Source organism: Brassica napus, unplaced genomic scaffold (genome assembly GCF_020379485.1).
Source record: "Brassica napus cultivar Da-Ae unplaced genomic scaffold, Da-Ae ScsIHWf_237;HRSCAF=404, whole genome shotgun sequence".
NCBI classification, from domain to species: domain Eukaryota; kingdom Viridiplantae; phylum Streptophyta; class Magnoliopsida; order Brassicales; family Brassicaceae; genus Brassica; species Brassica napus.
Window position 1 is genome coordinate 1 of NW_026015731.1, and position 19,028 is coordinate 19,028.

At 33.4% G+C, this 19,028-nt stretch overlaps 3 non-coding genes and 1 pseudogene across 4 annotated transcripts; 2 read left to right on the top strand and 2 right to left on the bottom strand.

Annotated features, from left to right (window-relative positions):
* The first annotated feature begins 138 nt into the window (after positions 1-138).
* On the top strand, positions 139-225 carry TRNAS-GCU. The gene has a single exon. It is a non-coding gene; the product is annotated as a tRNA-Ser (tRNA).
* Positions 226-1,500: 1,275 nt separating this feature from the next.
* On the bottom strand, positions 1,501-1,573 carry TRNAT-UGU. The gene has a single exon. It is a non-coding gene; the product is annotated as a tRNA-Thr (tRNA).
* A 1,557-nt stretch (positions 1,574-3,130) lies between these two features.
* Positions 3,131-3,203, top strand: TRNAF-GAA. The gene has a single exon. It is a non-coding gene; the product is annotated as a tRNA-Phe (tRNA).
* Positions 3,204-7,175: 3,972 nt separating this feature from the next.
* LOC125600729 lies at positions 7,176-9,357 on the bottom strand (annotated as a pseudogene). Its single transcript, XR_007333914.1, has one exon. The product of XR_007333914.1 is annotated as an ATP synthase subunit beta, chloroplastic-like (transcript).
* Positions 9,358-19,028: the final 9,671 nt, after the last annotated feature.

A 19,028-nucleotide genomic window follows, 5' to 3' on the forward strand; every position in this document is an offset into this window, starting at 1 on the left:
TAAAAGCGGACTCGTTTTTATAAAAAAAATATTCTATTACTTCCAATTTTTCTGATCAAAAAAGGTATCTATAACCATAATCTAAAAACGATGAATAACTCGCTATTCACCCAGGTACTCAGTCATAATCCTGATGTCGGAGAGATGGCCGAGTGGTTGAAGGCGTAACATTGGAACTGTTATGTAGACTTTTGTTTACCGAGGGTTCGAATCCCTCTCTTTCCGTACTTTCAACTAAATAACCAATCTTACGTGATTGACCACAACGTATCAAATCAAATAAAAAAAATAGATATAAAATCTACATTTCTTTGCTATGGAAAATGCTGGGAAGAGCAAACAAGGGATCCAAACCTCCCTACCAATCTATGATACATGAATAGGAAAAAGATTCCCCGACAAAATCCCTTACCTTGTCCCTTTTTAGTTTTAATCAAAAAAGCGGGCAAAGGGGAGTTGTCCGAACTCTTGTTTTTAGTGATTTTTTTTTACTTCACTTAGGTTTTTTAAGTCTGGCGAGAGTAATATTCTACGACAAGCAATTCATTTATTTTCAAACCGACGCATTTCCTATCTATTATTTGATTGACTAACCCTTCATATTGGAATGTGTGAAGAGTCAGATGGTTTGGCAATTCCTCGGGGGCAGATGACTCAAGAAGATTTTGAACCAAAGTTCTAGAGTTTTGTTCATCCTTCACTGTAATAATATCTCGGGGTTTGCATCGATAACTTGGTATATCAACTATACGACCATTAACTAAAATATGCCCATGGTTAACTAATTGGCGCGCTTGAGGAATAGTCAAAGCCATACCCAACCGAAAAAGGATGTTATCCAAACGCATTTCAAGTAATTGTAATAAAACTTGACCCGTTGACCCCTTAGCTTTTCCGGCGATACGAACATATTTAAGTAATTGGCGTTCTGTAAGACCATAATGAAAACGCAATTTTTGTTTTTCTTCTAAACGAATACGATATTGAGATTTTTTTCCGGAGCGTGATTGGTTTCTAAGATCGCTTCCTGCCCTAGGCCTTTTACTAGTTAGTCCCGGTAAAGCCCCCAGACGGCGTATTTTTTTAAAACGAGGCCCTCGGTAACGTGACATAAAGACTCCTTTTTTTATTGAAATTGTACAAAAACTAAACAAAATTAAAACTGAACTAAATGATAATGATAAATAACGTAAAATCCACTCCAATAAACTATTGGAATACAAAGAGTCAGAAGATATATTCTCTCAATATACAGATTTTTTTTATTGTATATACAATATATATAAATCAATAAATCACAAAAAATTTCCTTTATTTTCTTCATTTATTTTGCCAAGATCTAACCCTTTTACCCCAATATATATTCCTATATGGAAGTTTATATGACATAATATAAATGGCGTGGTAACTCTTGGAAAAAGGTGAAAGAAGTCTTTTCAATCTTATTTTTTTTTGAAAGTACATTAAAAATCATGTAAAAAAAATGAAAAACTATGTAAAAGCCGGCTATCGGAATCGAACCGATGACCATCGCATTACAAATGCGATGCTCTAACCTCTGAGCTAAGCGGGCTCAACTAAAATAGTGTATACAAATTCACTAAACTACTAGATCGTATTAATTAACTATTCTATTCATATTTTCCTTATCTATTTAGAATTCATCATATTTTCGATATTCTAGAACAGAATATAGCTCAAATAAATAGTGACTATCATTAAATAAATAAACAAAACCTTAATGAATTAATATAATATAGCAATATATCGACTTTCTAATTTTGATTTCATGAGTTTCTAAATAAGAAAATTTTAATTAGACCGGAAAGCTTTTTTTTAAAGTTAAATGATATCTGATTTGAAATTCTTGTTTTTTTTGTTCTAACCTCATGCAATTATTATTATTTGATACTTTTTCTCTTTTTATATTCTTTATTATTTTATAGAATTAAATTATTAGAATGAATATTCGAATATTCATTTCGAATATACTTTTTTAGAATTATTCGAATTTCAAATCTACGAAGTAGACTTATAATCTTTTTACATTGCACATTGTAGAATTCTAAGTTTCAATAATGATCATAAATTTCTTTTCATGGAAGTAAAAAAAACGAATCGACCGTTCGACTATTTCTTAAAATTGAAGACAACGATGAGAAAAGGAAGAACATATATATGTTCTCTAATATATAACCATATTGAATTGCAAATACAAAAATGATAGAATCTTTGTTGATTAAACTAAATCAATATGGATGGGGCTAAAAAAAATGCAAGAAGATACCAAAGAAATAAAATAAGTATCTGTATGTAATGAATTCCAAGGTTTCGTCATAAGAAAAAGTGGAAAGACATCATAATGAGATCCTAATCTCAAAGCAAAAAGGGGGATATGGCGGAATTGGTAGACGCTACGGACTTAATTGGATTGAGCCTTGGTATGGAAACCTACTAAGTGATAACTTTCAAATTCAGAGAAACCCTGGAATTAACAATGGGCAATCCTGAGCCAAATCCTGGGTTACGCGAACAAACCAGAGTTTAGAAAGCGGGATAGGTGCAGAGACTCAATGGAAGCTGTTCTAACAAATGGAGTTCAATCCTTGTGTTGAATCAAACGATTCACTTCATAGTCTGATAGATCCTTGGTGGAACTTATTAATCGGACGAGAATAAAGATAGAGTCCCATTCTACATGTCAATACTGACAACAATGAAATTTATAGTAAGATGAAAATCCGTTGACTTTTAAAATCGTGAGGGTTCAAGTCCCTCTATCCCCAACCCTACTCCCTAAAAAAGTCTGTTTGACACCTTACCCTTTTTTTAGTTATTCAAGAATTCATTGATCTTTTTTCATTCATCCGACACTTTTACAAACTCGAATTTCTTTTCTTATTATATACAAGTCTTGTGGGATATATCATACATATACAAATGAGAAAGAACTATCGATTTGAATTATTTCGAATCTAAATAATTTTTCATTCTAAAACTTAGAAAGTCTTCTTTTCGAAGATCCAATAAATTCCCGGTCCAAAACTTTTTTCATTTACTACTTTTGCGTTTCTTTTAATTGACATAGACCTAAGTCATCTCATAAAATGAGAATGATACTTCGGTAATGGCCGGGATAGCTCAGTTGGTAGAGCAGAGGACTGAAAATCCTCGTGTCACCAGTTCAAATCTGGTTCTTGGCATAGGATTGATTAATTTTGATAAGTTTATAGTCTTCAAATTAAACGTATCTTTAGTAAAAAAAGTGCAATAATCCTTTATCCCCCTCTCTTTTTTGTTCATGTTGTGGATCCATCCGTTCAAAAAAAATGTATAAGACTTTATACCTAATACATATTCGAAAGGAAAGTTCTGGTTGAAAGAATAAAAAAAAGTAAAAAAAAAAAGATCTATATCTATCTATCTATATCTATCTATAGTATCTATCGTTGAAGGGCAGAAATACCCCCAAGATTCATTAGATTAGATACAATAGAAATAGAATTTTAACCCCCCCATTTATTGTATTGCTTTCCAATCTTATTTATTCATTCCCAGTTATGTGACTAAAGTTGACTAAGTTATGTGCGCGATACAAAGTTCATAATGCAGAACTCTTTTTTTTTTTTTAGTTCATCCTATTGGCTCGGCTTTTAGGAAAAAAGTATCTTTCAAATTGGAGATTAAGCTATCTATAATAATATGAATAAGACCTTAATTCTTCTGTTTGTTTGATCTAAAAACGACTCGAATTCAAAATATTCCGCGAAGGTCCGTAGTTGTAGAAACTAAGACTCATTTTTATCATTCAAATTTTTTATCATTCAATAAGCATCTTGTATTTCATAAAAATTGGGGGCAATATAATCCTTACGTAAAGGCCACCCTATCCAACTTTCGGGCATTAAGATCCGTTTCAGCCGCGGATGGCTATCATAAGTGATTCCTAACATATCATAAGATTCCCGTTCTTGAAAATCCGTACTTTTCCAAACCCAGAAAACAGATGGAATTCTGGGATTACTCCTGTGAGTAAATACTTTTATGCAAACTTCTTCCGCTTGATTGACACCATATTCTATTCTCGTAAGATGATACACACTGGCTAAGAGGCCACCTGGTGCCACATCATAGGCACATTGGGAACGTAAATAATTGTAACCATATACATATAAAATTACAGCAATAGAATGCCAATCTTCGGGCTTTATTTGTAAAGTCTCTATTCCTTGGTAATCGAAGCCCAACGATCTATGAACCAGCCCGCGTTTGGCTAGCCAAACGGACAAAGTGCCCTGCATCTTTTTTATTTCCCCCACACCTTTTTTATATAAATTTAAGTATTTCACATTTACCATGAGTTCTAATTTATGAAGATTTTTTTTCTTTCTCTCAAATCCTCCCTAATTCACTAATTCGTGGGAAGATACTGGGCTTTTGTATTTAAAAAATGTTTCAGTAGAGATCTCTGAAGTAGATGATGGTGGATAGAGTAATTCTTGATCATAATTTCCAGTCTGTGTACTGCGTACAACAAAAAACTTGTGATTGGTAGTAAAACACCGATTACCCCGTTGAGGTCTAATTCGATCCTTATAGATTTCTCTAGCTATTTTCTTACGAAGCTTTGTTATAGCGTCTATAACAGCCTCTGGTTTAGGTGGACAACCCGGCAAATAGACATCTACAGGAATTAGCTTATCAACCCTCGAACAGTACTATAAGAATCGGTACTGAACATCCCCCCTGTAATTGTACACGCTCCCATAGCAATAACATACTTTGGTTCAGGCATTTGTTCATATAATCTCACTAAAGAAGGAGCCATTTTCATTGTTACTGTACCTGCTGTTAAAATAAGGTCCGCCTGTCTAGGACTTGATCTTGGTACTAGCCCATAACGATCAAAGTCAAATCGGGAGCCTATTAATGAGGCAAATTCAATAAAACAACAACTGGTACCATAAAGAAGCGGCCATAGGCTGGAAAGTCTTGACCAATTTGAAAGATCATTTAACGTAGTTGAAATAACTGAGTTTTTTGTTGTTCGATCAAGTACGGGAAACTTAATGGAATTCATAATTGTTTCAATGGTTTTTTTTTACTTTTTTTTTATTGTTATTGTACAAGTATTCAGGAAACGAACTAAGACCATTCCAACGCTCCTTTTCGCCATGCATAAACTAAACCAAGAATTAGGATAAGCACGAAAATGAAAGCTTCTATAAAAGCGGATACCCCTAGTACATCGAAACTCATTGCCCACGGATACAGAAAAACGGTTTCAACATCAAAAACAACAAAAACTAGAGCAAACATATAATAACGGATTCTAAATTGTAACCAAGCATCCCCGATCGGTTCTATACCTGATTCATAACTAGAAAGTTTCTCCGGCCCCTTCGTAATTGGAGATAAAACCCCGGAAATTAGAAATGCCAAAACAGGAATAGCACTTGATATTATTAAAAATGCCCAGAAAATATCATATTCGTAAAGCAGAAACATAGACGAACTCCTATGAATGTGGAAAAAATACCCGCTTAGTCAATTCCAATCGGAGTGGATTGGGCAAGGTATATATAACTCTTGCGTCAAAACAAAAATTCAGGTTAATCGAATCATTTATTTTCGTTTGGTTGCTGTGGTAGACGTCTCCTTTTAAGATTTATTGATTGTAATCTTATTTTCAGTACACTTATTACTTAATATTTCCATGTTTCTATTACTAATAGTTTCTCATATTAATAATATAATATTAATATGATTAATAACTAGTAATTTTTTTTTTCTGTTTCTTAAATTTGCTTTATGTTTTATTTAAAAATAAAACAAATTGATAAAAATATCTTCGTTTTTAAAATTATGACGTATCAAAAAATCCACTTACGACTATGAAAATGAATGAATAAAAAACGTTTATTCTAAATTATAAGTATCTATCTAGATATATCTATAGATAGTGATTGGATCCACTGAAATCAAATGAAATCAAATTTGGTTTTCCGTTTTATTCTGAACGACCCCCAGGACTTATGGTTTAGGGTCTGGGAGTTTTTTTTATGAACCAACAAATTGAAAGTAACCAGTTAGAAATAAAGAATACAATAAAAAGTCAAAAATTATCCAATTATTTGGATTTGAATGTCATTTATTAGAATAAATTTATTAGTTAGGGCTATACGGATTCGAACCGTAGACCTGCTCGGTAAAAGAGCTCGAACTTATTATTATCAAAATGATTCGAACTCTTTCAAAGACCCAACATGCATTTTTTTTGCATTGGGCTCTTTCATTAACTGATAGAAAGATCAGTTAGTCTACCATATTTTTTCTTAAAAAAAAAAGATAAGAAATGGTTCCAAGTACTCTGATTGATTATTTTTTAATTCTAATACAATACAGAATAACTACCAAAGTGTTTCAAAGAAGGGTTCTCTTGACGTAGGTTTGCTTTTGGTCTAGATCAACTTAAGTTAAATATAGTCTCTAACATCCTGATTAAAAAATCAAATATGAAACTTGCTACACCTTAAGGTTCATAGGACGAAAAGATCATTTTTGAGTTCCTTATACTCATTCTGCCTAGCATTAAGTAGACTGGGTATTCACCCTATCAATATCTCAAATCAATGATGGGTTCTATTAATTCCCTACCGAAATGGGGTACTTTAATAGGACCTAATGTCAGGCTATTGTTCTCCTCTTTTTCCTAAAAAAAAGTCATGGAGTAAGACATCGATTTATTAATAAGATCAATCAATTGGTTTGATTGCGTGATGGACTCCTCTGAAAAACTTTGGCGCACGTGTAAACGAGGTGCTCTACCTAACTGAGCTATAGCCCTTGTGTTTATGATCCACATTTTATCTTATCTTATCATGTAGATAATTTCTTGTCAAGATTAATATTATATGATCGAACATTATATCTCTTTCATCTCGTTGTTTATTGGTATTGCTTAGAAATAATATTGGATTTATAATCCTATCGATGTGATAAGTATCCCCGTGCCTTCTCTTTACGATGATAAATAACCTACTTAACTCAGTGGTTAGAGTATTGCTTTCATACGGCAGGAGTCATTGGTTCAAATCCAATAGTAGGTATAACTTATTAGACACCATGATCAAATGTCTAATAAGTTTTTGTAGCCAGCTTTTTTTTTTTTTTTCTCGCTTTTGGATCCTATTTTTTTATACGTCAGCTAGTTACAAAATCAAATCGTATTGAGAGCCTCGACGCGTGTCCGAGCTCGTCTGAGAGCTAGATTAGCCTCAATTGTTTGTCTCTTGCCTTCAGCTTTTCTCAAGTTCGCCTCTGCTATTTCAAGAGTTTGCTGAGCTTCTTGTGGATCAATGTCACTATTCTTCTCTGCATCATTTACTAAAATAGTAATTTCATTATTGCCTATTCTAGCAAAACCGCCCATCAGAGCCATTGTTAACCATTGGTTATTAAGGCGTATTTTCAAAATACCTATATCAACAGCTGTGGCAATCGGCGCGTGATTTGGTAATACGCCAATTTGTCCACTATTAGTAGATAAAATGATTTCTTTTACTTCTGAATCCCAAACAATTCGATTCGGAGTCAGTACACAAAGATTTAAGGTCATTTCTTCAATTTACTCTCCATTTCTAAGTTCGTAGCCTTCGCAGTAGCTTCATCGATGTTACCCACTAAGTAAAAGGCCTGTTCAGGAAGAGAATCAAATTCTCCGGAAAGGATCAAATTAAACCCTCTAATTGTTTCCGCTAGCCCAACATATTTTCCCGGAGAACCTGTAAATACTTCTGCTACGAAAAAAGGTTGTGATAAGAAACGCTCAATCTTTCGTGCTCTTGCGACGGTTAAGCGATCCTCTTCGGATAATTCGTCCAACCCCAGGATAGCTATAATGTCCTGAAGCTCCTTGTAACGTTGTAAAGTTTGCTTTACTTGTTGCGCAGTTTCATAATGTTCCTCGCCAACGATTCGAGGTTGTAGCATAGTTGACGTTGAATCTAAAGGATCTACCGCTGGATAGATACCTTTAGCAGCTAATCCTCTTGATAGTACGGTAGTCGCATCTAAATGTGCAAATGTGGTGGCAGGAGCAGGGTCAGTCAAATCGTCTGCAGGTACATAAACTGCTTGAATAGAGGTTATGGACCCTTTTTCGTAGAAGTAATTCTTTCTTGTAAAGAACCCATTTCGGTACTAAGGGTGGGTTGGTAACCCACAGCAGAAGGCATTCTACCCAATAAAGCGGATACCTCGGATCCTGCTTGTACAAAACGGAAGATATTGTCGATAAATAGAAGTACGTCTTGCTCATTAACATCTCGGAAATATTCTGCCATAGTTAAGGCAGTCAGACCAACTCTCATACGAGCTCCCGGCGGTTCATTCATCTGACCGTAGACTAGGGCTACTTTGGAGTCCGCAAGGTTTAGTTCATTAATGACTCCAGATTCTTTCATTTCCATGTAAAGATCATTTCCTTCACGAGTTCGTTCGCCTACTCCACCAAATACGGATACACCACCATGAGCTTTGGCAATGTTGTTGATCAATTCCATAATTAGTACTGTTTTACCCACGCCAGCCCCACCGAATAGTCCGATTTTTCCCCCACGACGATAAGGGGCCAAAAGATCTACTACTTTAATTCCTGTTTCAAAAATAGATAAGGTTGTATCTAAGTCTATAAAAGCAGGCGCGGATTTATGGATAGGAGATGTTGTGAGAGTATCGACAGGACCTAAATTATCAACAGGTTCCCCAAGTACATTGAAAATTCGTCCTAGAGTCGCTCCGCCGACTGGAACACTTAGAGGATTTCCCATATCAACCACGTCCATCCCTCTCTTTAAACCCTCGGTCGCGCTCATAGCTACAGCTCTAACTCGGTTGTTTCCTAATAATTGCTGTACTTCACAAGTCACATTAATTTCTTGACCAAGCGTATCTCGACCCTTAACCACCAGAGCATTGTAAATATTAGGCATCTTGCCCGGGGAAAGGCTACATCCAGTACCGGACCAATGATTTGGGCAATACGTCCCAGGTTGTTTTTTTCACGTATTGAAACCGCTGGATCCGAAGTAGTAGGATTTATTCTCATAATAAAAAATATGTTCAATTTTGTTGCGAAATTTTTCGAATACAGAAAAAATCTTCGATAGTAAATTCATTGGTTAATTCAATAATAAATGGGAGTAAGCACTCGATTTCATTGGTACCACCCAAGCGAATATGCAATTCAATTTTTTACTTAATTAAATTTCAATGAAGGAATAGTCGTTTTCAAGCTCAACTAACCAAAACCTAGTTTTAAAATAAAAAATATATGAATAAAAAAAATTTGTGGAAAGTCTTTGATTTATTTGTCATAATAGGCAAGACTTTGTTTTATCTAGCCAATTCCGAAATGGAACTCTATTTATGATTCATTATTTCGATCTCATTAGCCTTTTTTTTTTCATATTTTCATTTTAGCATATCCGGTTATGCGTCCCATCGATATCAACCCCCCCTTGTTTTTCATTTTCATGGATGAATTCCGCATATTGTCATATCTAGGATTTACATATACAACATATATTACTGTCAAGAGTGATTTTATTAGATGATTCCGTACTACAATTTGGTGGCGGAACTTTAGGCCACCCTTGGGGAAATGCACCGGGTGCCGTAGCTAACCGAGTAGCTCTAGAAGCATGTGTACAAGCTCGTAATGAGGGACGTGATCTTGCAGTCGAGGGTAATGAAATTATCCGTGAGGCTTGCAAATGGAGTCCTGAACTAGCTGCTGCTTGTGAAGTATGGAAGGAGATCACATTTAACTTCCCAACCATCGATAAATTAGATGGCCAAGACTAGAAATTAGATTAGTAATTCACGTCCGTTTTATTAGTTTAATTGCAATTAAACTCGGCTCAATCCTTTTAGTAAAAAAAGATTGAGCCGAGTTTATCTAGTGTATATACTGTTTTTGATAGATACATACTTAATCTAGATATACAAAATCTGAAAAAAAAAGAAGATTAAACACAACTACACTTTTGTATTGTAGTGTCCACAAGAAATTCTATACGAAATATGGATTCTTAGGATTTTTTTATTCTTTTTTTAAGTTTCGTGTCAGGGCTTGAACCAAGTATCCCCACTTCTTCTACCCATTCTGCATGTTGTCCTTTTCTTTTCATTCCGTATTGGAATAAAAACTTTTTTTTTATATTAGTATACGAGATTTTACTAAAAAAGTTCTTCATATCGCTTATATTCATAAGCGAAGAACAAATATTTTTTTTTTTAATGAGAATTTTACACAATATAAGAAAATCCTTATTTTCATTTAGAATTGAAATTTATTAATTTCAATTGCTTTTACTTAATAATCTTAGCAATTAGCAATTGCATTGACATGCTTTGCTTACTCTGAATAGAAAATGAACTATTCAAATTTTTTTTTGCATTTTTCAATTTTTTCATTGAATGACTATTCATCTATTGTTATTTTATTTTCATGTAAATAGAGGCCAGAAGCTCTATGGAAAAATCGTGGTTCAATTTGATGTTTTCTAAGGGAGAATTGGAATACAGAGGCGAGCTAAGTAAAGCAATGGATAGTTTTGCTCCTATTGAAAAGACTACTATAAGTAAAGACCGGTTTATATATGATATGGATAAAAACTTTTATGGTTGGGGTGAGCGTTCTAGTTATTACAATAATGTTGATCTTTTAGTTAACTCCAAGGACATTCGGAATTTCATATCGGATGACACCTTTTTTGTTAGGGATAGTAATAAAAATAGTTATTCTATATATTTTGATATAAAAAAGAAAAAATTTGAGATTAACAATGATTTGAGTGACCTAGAAATTTTTTTTTATAGTTATTGTAGTTCTAGTTATCTGAATAATAGATCTAAAGGTGACAACGATCTGCACTATGATCCTTACATTAAGGATACTAAATATAATTGTAATAATCACATTAATAGTTGCATTGACTCTTATTTTCGTTCTCACATCTGTATTAATAGTCACTTTTTAAGCGATAGTAATAATTCCAATGAAAGTTACATTTATAATTTCATTTGTAGTGAAAGTGGAAGTGGAAAGATTCGTGAAAGCAAAAATGACAAGATAAGAACTAATAGTAATCGTAATAATTTAATGAGTTCTAAGGATTTCGATATAACTAAAAACTACAATCAATTGTGGATTCAATGCGACAATTGTTATGGATTAATGTATAAGAAAGTCGAAATGAATGTTTGTGAAGAATGTGGACATTATTTGAAAATGACCAGTTCAGAGAGAATTGAGCTTTCGATTGATCCGGGTACTTGGAATCCTATGGATGAAGACATGGTCTCTGCGGATCCCATTAAATTTCATTCGAGGGAGGAACCTTATAAAAAGCGTATTGCCTCTGCTCAAAAAAAGACAGGGTTGACTGACGCTATTCAAACAGGTACAGGTCAATTAAACGGTATTCCGGTAGCTCTTGGGGTTATGGATTTTCAGTTTATGGGGGGTAGTATGGGATCCGTAGTAGGCGAAAAAATAACTCGTTTGATCGAGTATGCTACCAATCAATGTTTACCTCTTATTTTAGTGTGTTCTTCCGGAGGAGCACGAATGCAAGAAGGAAGTTTAAGTTTGATGCAAATGGCTAAAATTTCTTCGGTTTTATGTGATTATCAATCAAGTAAAAAGTTATTCTATATATCAATTCTTACATCTCCTACTACCGGTGGGGTGACAGCAAGTTTTGGTATGTTGGGGGATATCATTATTGCCGAACCCTATGCCTATATTGCATTTGCGGGTAAAAGAGTAATTGAACAAACATTGAAAAAAGCCGTGCCTGAAGGTTCACAAGCAGCTGAATCTTTATTACGTAAGGGCTTATTGGATGCAATTGTACCACGTAATCCTTTAAAAGGTGTTGTGAGTGAGTTATTTCAGCTCCATGCTTTTTTTCCTTTGAACAAAAATGAAATCAAATAAAACAGTTAGTTTATCATAATTAAACGAAAACCCTGAAAAATTCATTTTTCTTTAGAATCATTTTTTTATCGATATTCTTGTTTACTACTCAGTAAACCTTTATCAACAAGATAAAAAGTGAATTTTTGCTTTCGGGAAGTTCAAATTCGACTAGAAAAATAAAACAAAGTTTTTTTCCTCTCTTGCTTGCATATGGATAGATAATTCAAATAGAGATATAGATCTATAGAGAGTCTTGCATCGTTTTGCATTTCCCGAAAATTCCCTGTTGGTGGATCAGATTCCAATCAATTTTGTATAAAATTTTAATGGAATAAAATTTTTTCTTTATTAATGACTATTAGAAGACAAAAAGAACAAAAAGAATAATAAATCTAACAGGGAGATTATGATAATACATCTATTTTATTTTGAAAGATTAATAAGTCCATTTATTTAGTTTGGCATTTCTTGTACCTATTTTTTTATTCTATTTCTAGTAGGTTCTATTATTTCTATTAGGTTGTATATTAGTATTCGATATATATTTACTTAAAGATACTTAGTATAATTATATAATATATATAATAGAAATAATAAAACTACAAGATATTCTAAGATATCTTTAGAATTCAGAATATAACAATAACAGGTACAAATATTAAATTGAGGTACCCCATTTTATGACAACTTTCAACAACTTACCCTCTATTTTTGTGCCTTTAGTAGGCCTAGTCTTTCCGGCACTTGCAATGGCTTCTTTATTTCTTCATATTCAAAAAAATAAGATTTTTTAGATCGGATGAGACCGAATCGTATAACTCCCCTTTTATTTTAAAAACTTCGATTTGATAAGACCCATTTGGTAGAATATTGTATAACACATAGATTCCTACAAACATAACTAAAAAAAGTTTTTATGCATGTGTAAACGTATTATATGGGGTAACTCAATTTGCGCTCTTTTGAAAAAATGGATCATCGTCGGACCGCTGGATGAAATTCAAGTCAATGTATTTATTTGTATGTATATAGTTATAGGGGATCATATAAAGGAAGGAGATTTTATTATTTTAGATATAAACAATTATATAAATTATTCCTAAAGTAAAGGTTCACAACAAAATAGTTATAGTTGATGAGAGTTACTTTGAAAACAAAAAAAGGAAAGTCATATTTTCTCAATTCCAAAAATTGTATAACTGGATCTAATATATATGAGTTGGCGATCAGAATCTCTATGGATAGAATTTATAACGGGGTCTCGAAAAACAAGTAATTTCTGCTGGGCCTTTATCCTATTTTTAGGTTCATTGGGATTCTTATTGGTTGGAACTTCCAGTTATCTTGGTAAAAATTTTATATCGTTAGTTGCATCTCAGGAAATCCTTTTTTTTCCACAAGGGATTGTGATGTCTTTCTATGGGATCGCGGGTCTCTTTATTAGTTGCTATTTGTGGTGCACTATTTTGTGGAATGTGGGTAGTGGTTATGATCTTTTCGACCGAAAAGAAGGGATAGTACGGATTTTTCGTTGGGGATTTCCTGGAAAAAGCCGTCGCATCTTTTTACGATTCCTTATGAAAGATATTCAGTCGATCAGAATCGAAGTTAAAGAGGGTGTTTCTGCCCGGCGTGTCCTTTATATGGAAATTAGAGGTCAAGGGGCTATTCCTTTAATTCGTACTGATGAGAATTTTACTACACGAGAAATTGAGCAAAAAGCTGCTGAATTGGCTTACTTCTTGCGTGTACCAATTGAAGTATTTTGAAATGAATTCATTTTTAAAGTTTAAAGACTAAATCCTTTGGCAGTAGGAAGAAAAAACGAAAGAATTGCTTTCTTTTTTTTCAATTGAACATTCATCTATTCTTTTATGCTCGTTTTTTTTTATATATTTGATAGAAAAGAAAGGGAGTTTATTCGTCTCGAAAATAGAATCATATTTTTTATTTTAAAAATTCAAAAAAGTTCTTTTAGTATTGATCGAAAAAAGGGGGAATAACATCCTGGAAATACAATTTTTTCTTTATTCAAATTGTAAGTGTATTCTGAGTCTATTTCTGTATTCTTTCTAGATTCAAAGCAAAGACTAAGTATTGAATCAAAAGAAAAAGAGAAAAGGGATTATAGGCTCAATACATTCTATTTGAATTAGAATAGAAACTCATGCTCGATAGAAATAGTAGATCTAATAGAATCCACAAATGCGGTAGGTTCATTAACAATTCACAGATTCAAAATGGCAAAAAAGAAAGCATTCATTCCTTTTTTTATTTACATCTATAGTCTTTTTGCCCTGGTTGATCTCTCTCTGCTGTAATAAAAGTTTGAAAACTTGGATTACTAATTGGTGGAATACTAGACAATGCGAAACTTTCTTGAATGATATTCAAGAAAAAAGTGTTCTAGAAAAATTCATACAATTAGAGGAACTATTCCAGCTGGATGAAATGATAAAGGAATACCCAGAAACCGATTTACAACAATTTCGTCTAGGAATCCACAAAGAAACGATCCAATTCATCAAAATACACAATGAGTATCGTATCCATACAATCTTGCACTTCTCGACAAATCTAATATCTTTCGTTATTCTAAGTGGTTATTCCTTTTGGGGTAAGGAAAAGCTTTTTATTCTCAATTCTTGGGTTCAAGAATTCCTATATAATTTAAGTGATACAATTAAAGCTTTTTCGATTCTTTTATTAACTGATTTATGTATCGGATTCCATTCGCCTCACGGTTGGGAACTAATGATTGGTTATATTTACAAAGATTTTGGGTTTGCTCATTATGAGCAAATTTTATCTGGTCTAGTTTCTACCTTTCCAGTCATTCTTGATACAATTTTTAAATATTGGATCTTTCGTTATTTAAATCGTGTATCTCCGTCACTTGTAGTGATTTATCATGCAATAAATGACTAAAAAACGATTCACTGATCCAATTCTACTCTTTCTTACTTTATACATCATAACCAAATCAAAGTCGTATTTACTTTACTCTTTTTTACCACGAGGGATTCTTGTATATTTCAAAAAAATTTATTTTTTCAGTAAATGTAAATAGCAGAATTGTGGCTAGGGAAGTATATTATCGACCTACCTAACTTTATTGTAGAAATTTTCGGGATAAACGATTGGACCATGCAAACTAGAAATACCTTTTCTTGGATAAGGGAAAGATTACTCGCTCATATCTGTCTCACTCATGATATATATAATAACTTGGGCATCCATTTCAAGTGCATATCCAATTTTTGCCCAGCAGAATTATGAAAATCCACGAGAGGCAACTGGGCGTATTGTATGTGCCAATTGCCATTTAGCTAGTAAGCCGTGGATATTGAGGTTCCACAAGCGGTACTTCCTGATACTGTATTTGAAGCAGTTGTTAAAATTCCTTATGATATGCAGCTAAAAAAGTTCTAGCTAATGGAAAAAGGAGCTTTGAATGTGGGAGCTGTTCTTATTTTACCGGAGGGTTTGAATTAGCCCCCCCGATCGTATTTCACCGAGATGAAAGAAAAGATAGGAAATCTGTTTTCAGAATTATCGCCCCAATAAAAAAAATATTCTTGTGATAGGTCCTGTTCCTGGTCAAAAATATAGTGAAATAACCTTTCCTATTTCCCCAGACCTGCTTTCCTTATAAAGATCTTCACTTCTTAAAATATCTATATACGTAGGTGGAAATAGGGGAAGGGATCAGATTTATCCTGATGGTCAAAAGTCACAACGACAGTTTACATCAACGGCAGGAGGGATAATAATAAAATTTTACGAAAAGAAAAAGGGGGAAAGAAATAACCATACCTGGATCGAATCGAAAGAGAGGCAAAGGCTTTTGATATTTTTTTTGAGGCTTTCTTTTTTTTTGATAAGGCGAAATAAACAGATCAAAAATTAATAAAACCTTCTCTTGTTTTTTTTAAGAACCAAAAAGATTTGTGCCAAAACCAACAGATCCTAAGAAGAACAAAAGGCCTTGGACACGTAATGGATCTTGAAGTACTATTTCCGCATCCCCCTGACCAAACCCACCCACATTAGGATTGCTTGTTAATGGTTGATCGAGTTTAATGGATTCGCCCTCTGAAACAAGAAGTTCTAGGCCTCGAGGGATAATATCAATTACTTGGCGTTCATTCGATGCATCCACTATGGTTATTTCGTATCCCCCTTTTTCTTTTCGTAAAATTTTACTTATTATCCCTCCTGCCGTAGCATTATAAACTGTATTGTTACTTTTGCTACCATCAGGATAAATCTGACCCCTTCCCCTATTTCCACCTACGTATATAGGATATTTTAAGAAGTGAACATCTTTATTAGTAGCAGGGTCTGGGGCAAGAATAGGAAAGGTTATTTCACTATATTTTTGACCAGGAACAGGACCTATCACAAGAATATTTTTTTTATTGGGGCGATAATTCTGAAAAGACAGATTTCCTATCTTTTCTTTCATCTCGGGTGAAATACGATCGGGGGGGCTAATTCAAACCCCTCCGGTAAAATAAGAACAGCTCCCACATTCAAAGCTCCTTTTTTACCATTAGCTAGAACTTGTTTTAGCTGCATATCATAAGGAATTTTAACAACTGCTTCAAATACAGTATCAGGAAGTACCGCTTGTGGAACCTCAATATCCACGGGCTTACTAGCTAAATGGCAATTGGCACATACAATACGCCCAGTTGCCTCTCGTGGATTTTCATAATTCTGCTGGGCAAAAATTGGATATGCACTTGAAATGGATGCCCAAGTTATTATATATATCATGAGTGAGACAGATATGGAGCGAGTAATCTCTTCCCTTATCCAAGAAAAGGTATTTCTAGTTTGCATGGTCCAATCGTTTATCCCGAAAATTTCTACAATAAAGTTAGGTAGGTCGATAATATACTTCCCTAGCCACAATTCTGCTATTTACATTTACTGAAAAAATAAATTTTTTTGAAATATACAAGGAATCCCTCGTGGGTAAAAAAGAGTAAAGTAAATACGACTTTGATTTGGTTATGATGTATAAAGTAAGAAAGAGTAGAATTGGATCAGTGAATCGTTTTTTAGTCATTTATTGCATGATAAATCACTACAAGTGACGGAGATACACGATTTAAATAACGAAAGATCCAATATTTAAAAATTGTATCAAGAATGACTGGAAAGGTAGAAACTAGACCAGATAAAATTTGCTCATAATGAGCAAACCCAAAATCTTTGTAAATATAACCAATCATTAGTTCCCAACCGTGAGGCGAATGGAATCCGATACATAAATCAGTTAATAAAAGAATCGAAAAAGCTTTAATTGTATCACTTAAATTATATAGGAATTCTTGAACCCAAGAATTGAGAATAAAAAGCTTTTCCTTACCCCAAAAGGAATAACCACTTAGAATAACGAAAGATATTAGATTTGTCGAGAAGTGCAAGATTGTATGGATACGATACTCATTGTGTATTTTGATGAATTGGATCGTTTCTTTGTGGATTCCTAGACGAAATTGTTGTAAATCGGTTTCTGGGTATTCCTTTATCATTTCATCCAGCTGGAATAGTTCCTCTAATTGTATGAATTTTTCTAGAACACTTTTTTCTTGAATATCATTCAAGAAAGTTTCGCATTGTCTAGTATTCCACCAATTAGTAATCCAAGTTTTCAAACTTTTATTACAGCAGAGAGAGATCAACCAGGGCAAAAAGACTATAGATGTAAAATAAAAAAAAGGAATGAATGCTTTCTTTTTTGCCATTTTGAATCTGTGAATTGTTAATGAACCTACCGCATTTGTGGATTCTATTAGATCTACTATTTCTATCGAGCATGAGTTTCTATTCTAATTCAAATAGAATGTATTGAGCCTATAATCCCTTTTCTCTTTTTCTTTTGATTCAATACTTAGTCTTTGCTTTGAATCTAGAAAGAATACAGAAATAGACTCAGAATACACTTACAATTTGAATAAAGAAAAAATTGTATTTCCAGGATGTTATTCCCCCTTTTTTCGATCAATACTAAAAGAACTTTTTTGAATTTTTAAAATAAAAAATATGATTCTATTTTCGAGACGAATAAACTCCCTTTCTTTTCTATCAAATATATAAAAAAAAACGAGCATAAAAGAATAGATGAATGTTCAATTGAAAAAAAAGAAAGCAATTCTTTCGTTTTTTCTTCCTACTGCCAAAGGATTTAGTCTTTAAACTTTAAAAATGAATTCATTTCAAAATACTTCAATTGGTACACGCAAGAAGTAAGCCAATTCAGCAGCTTTTTGCTCAATTTCTCGTGTAGTAAAATTCTCATCAGTACGAATTAAAGGAATAGCCCCTTGACCTCTAATTTCCATATAAAGGACACGCCGGGCAGAAACACCCTCTTTAACTTCGATTCTGATCGACTGAATATCTTTCATAAGGAATCGTAAAAAGATGCGACGGCTTTTTCCAGGAAATCCCCAACGAAAAATCCGTACTATCCCTTCTTTTCGGTCGAAAAGATCATAACCACTACCCACATTCCACAAAATAGTGCACCACAAATAGCAACTAATAAAGAGACCCGCGATCCCATAGAAAGACATCACAATCCCTTGTGGAAAAAAAAGGATTTCCTGAGATGCAACTAACGATATAAAATTTTTACCAAGATAACTGGAAGTTCCAACCAATAAGAATCCCAATGAACCTAAAAATAGGATAAAGGCCCAGCAGAAATTACTTGTTTTTCGAGACCCCGTTATAAATTCTATCCATAGAGATTCTGATCGCCAACTCATATATATTAGATCCAGTTATACAATTTTTTGGAATTGAGAAAATATGACTTTCCTTTTTTTGTTTTCAAAGTAACTCTCATCAACTATAACTATTTTGTTGTGAACCTTTACTTTAGGAATAATTTATATAATTGTTTATATCTAAAATAATAAAATCTCCTTCCTTTATATGATCCCCTATAACTATATACATACAAATAAATACATTGACTTGAATTTCATCCAGCGGTCCGACGATGATCCATTTTTTCAAA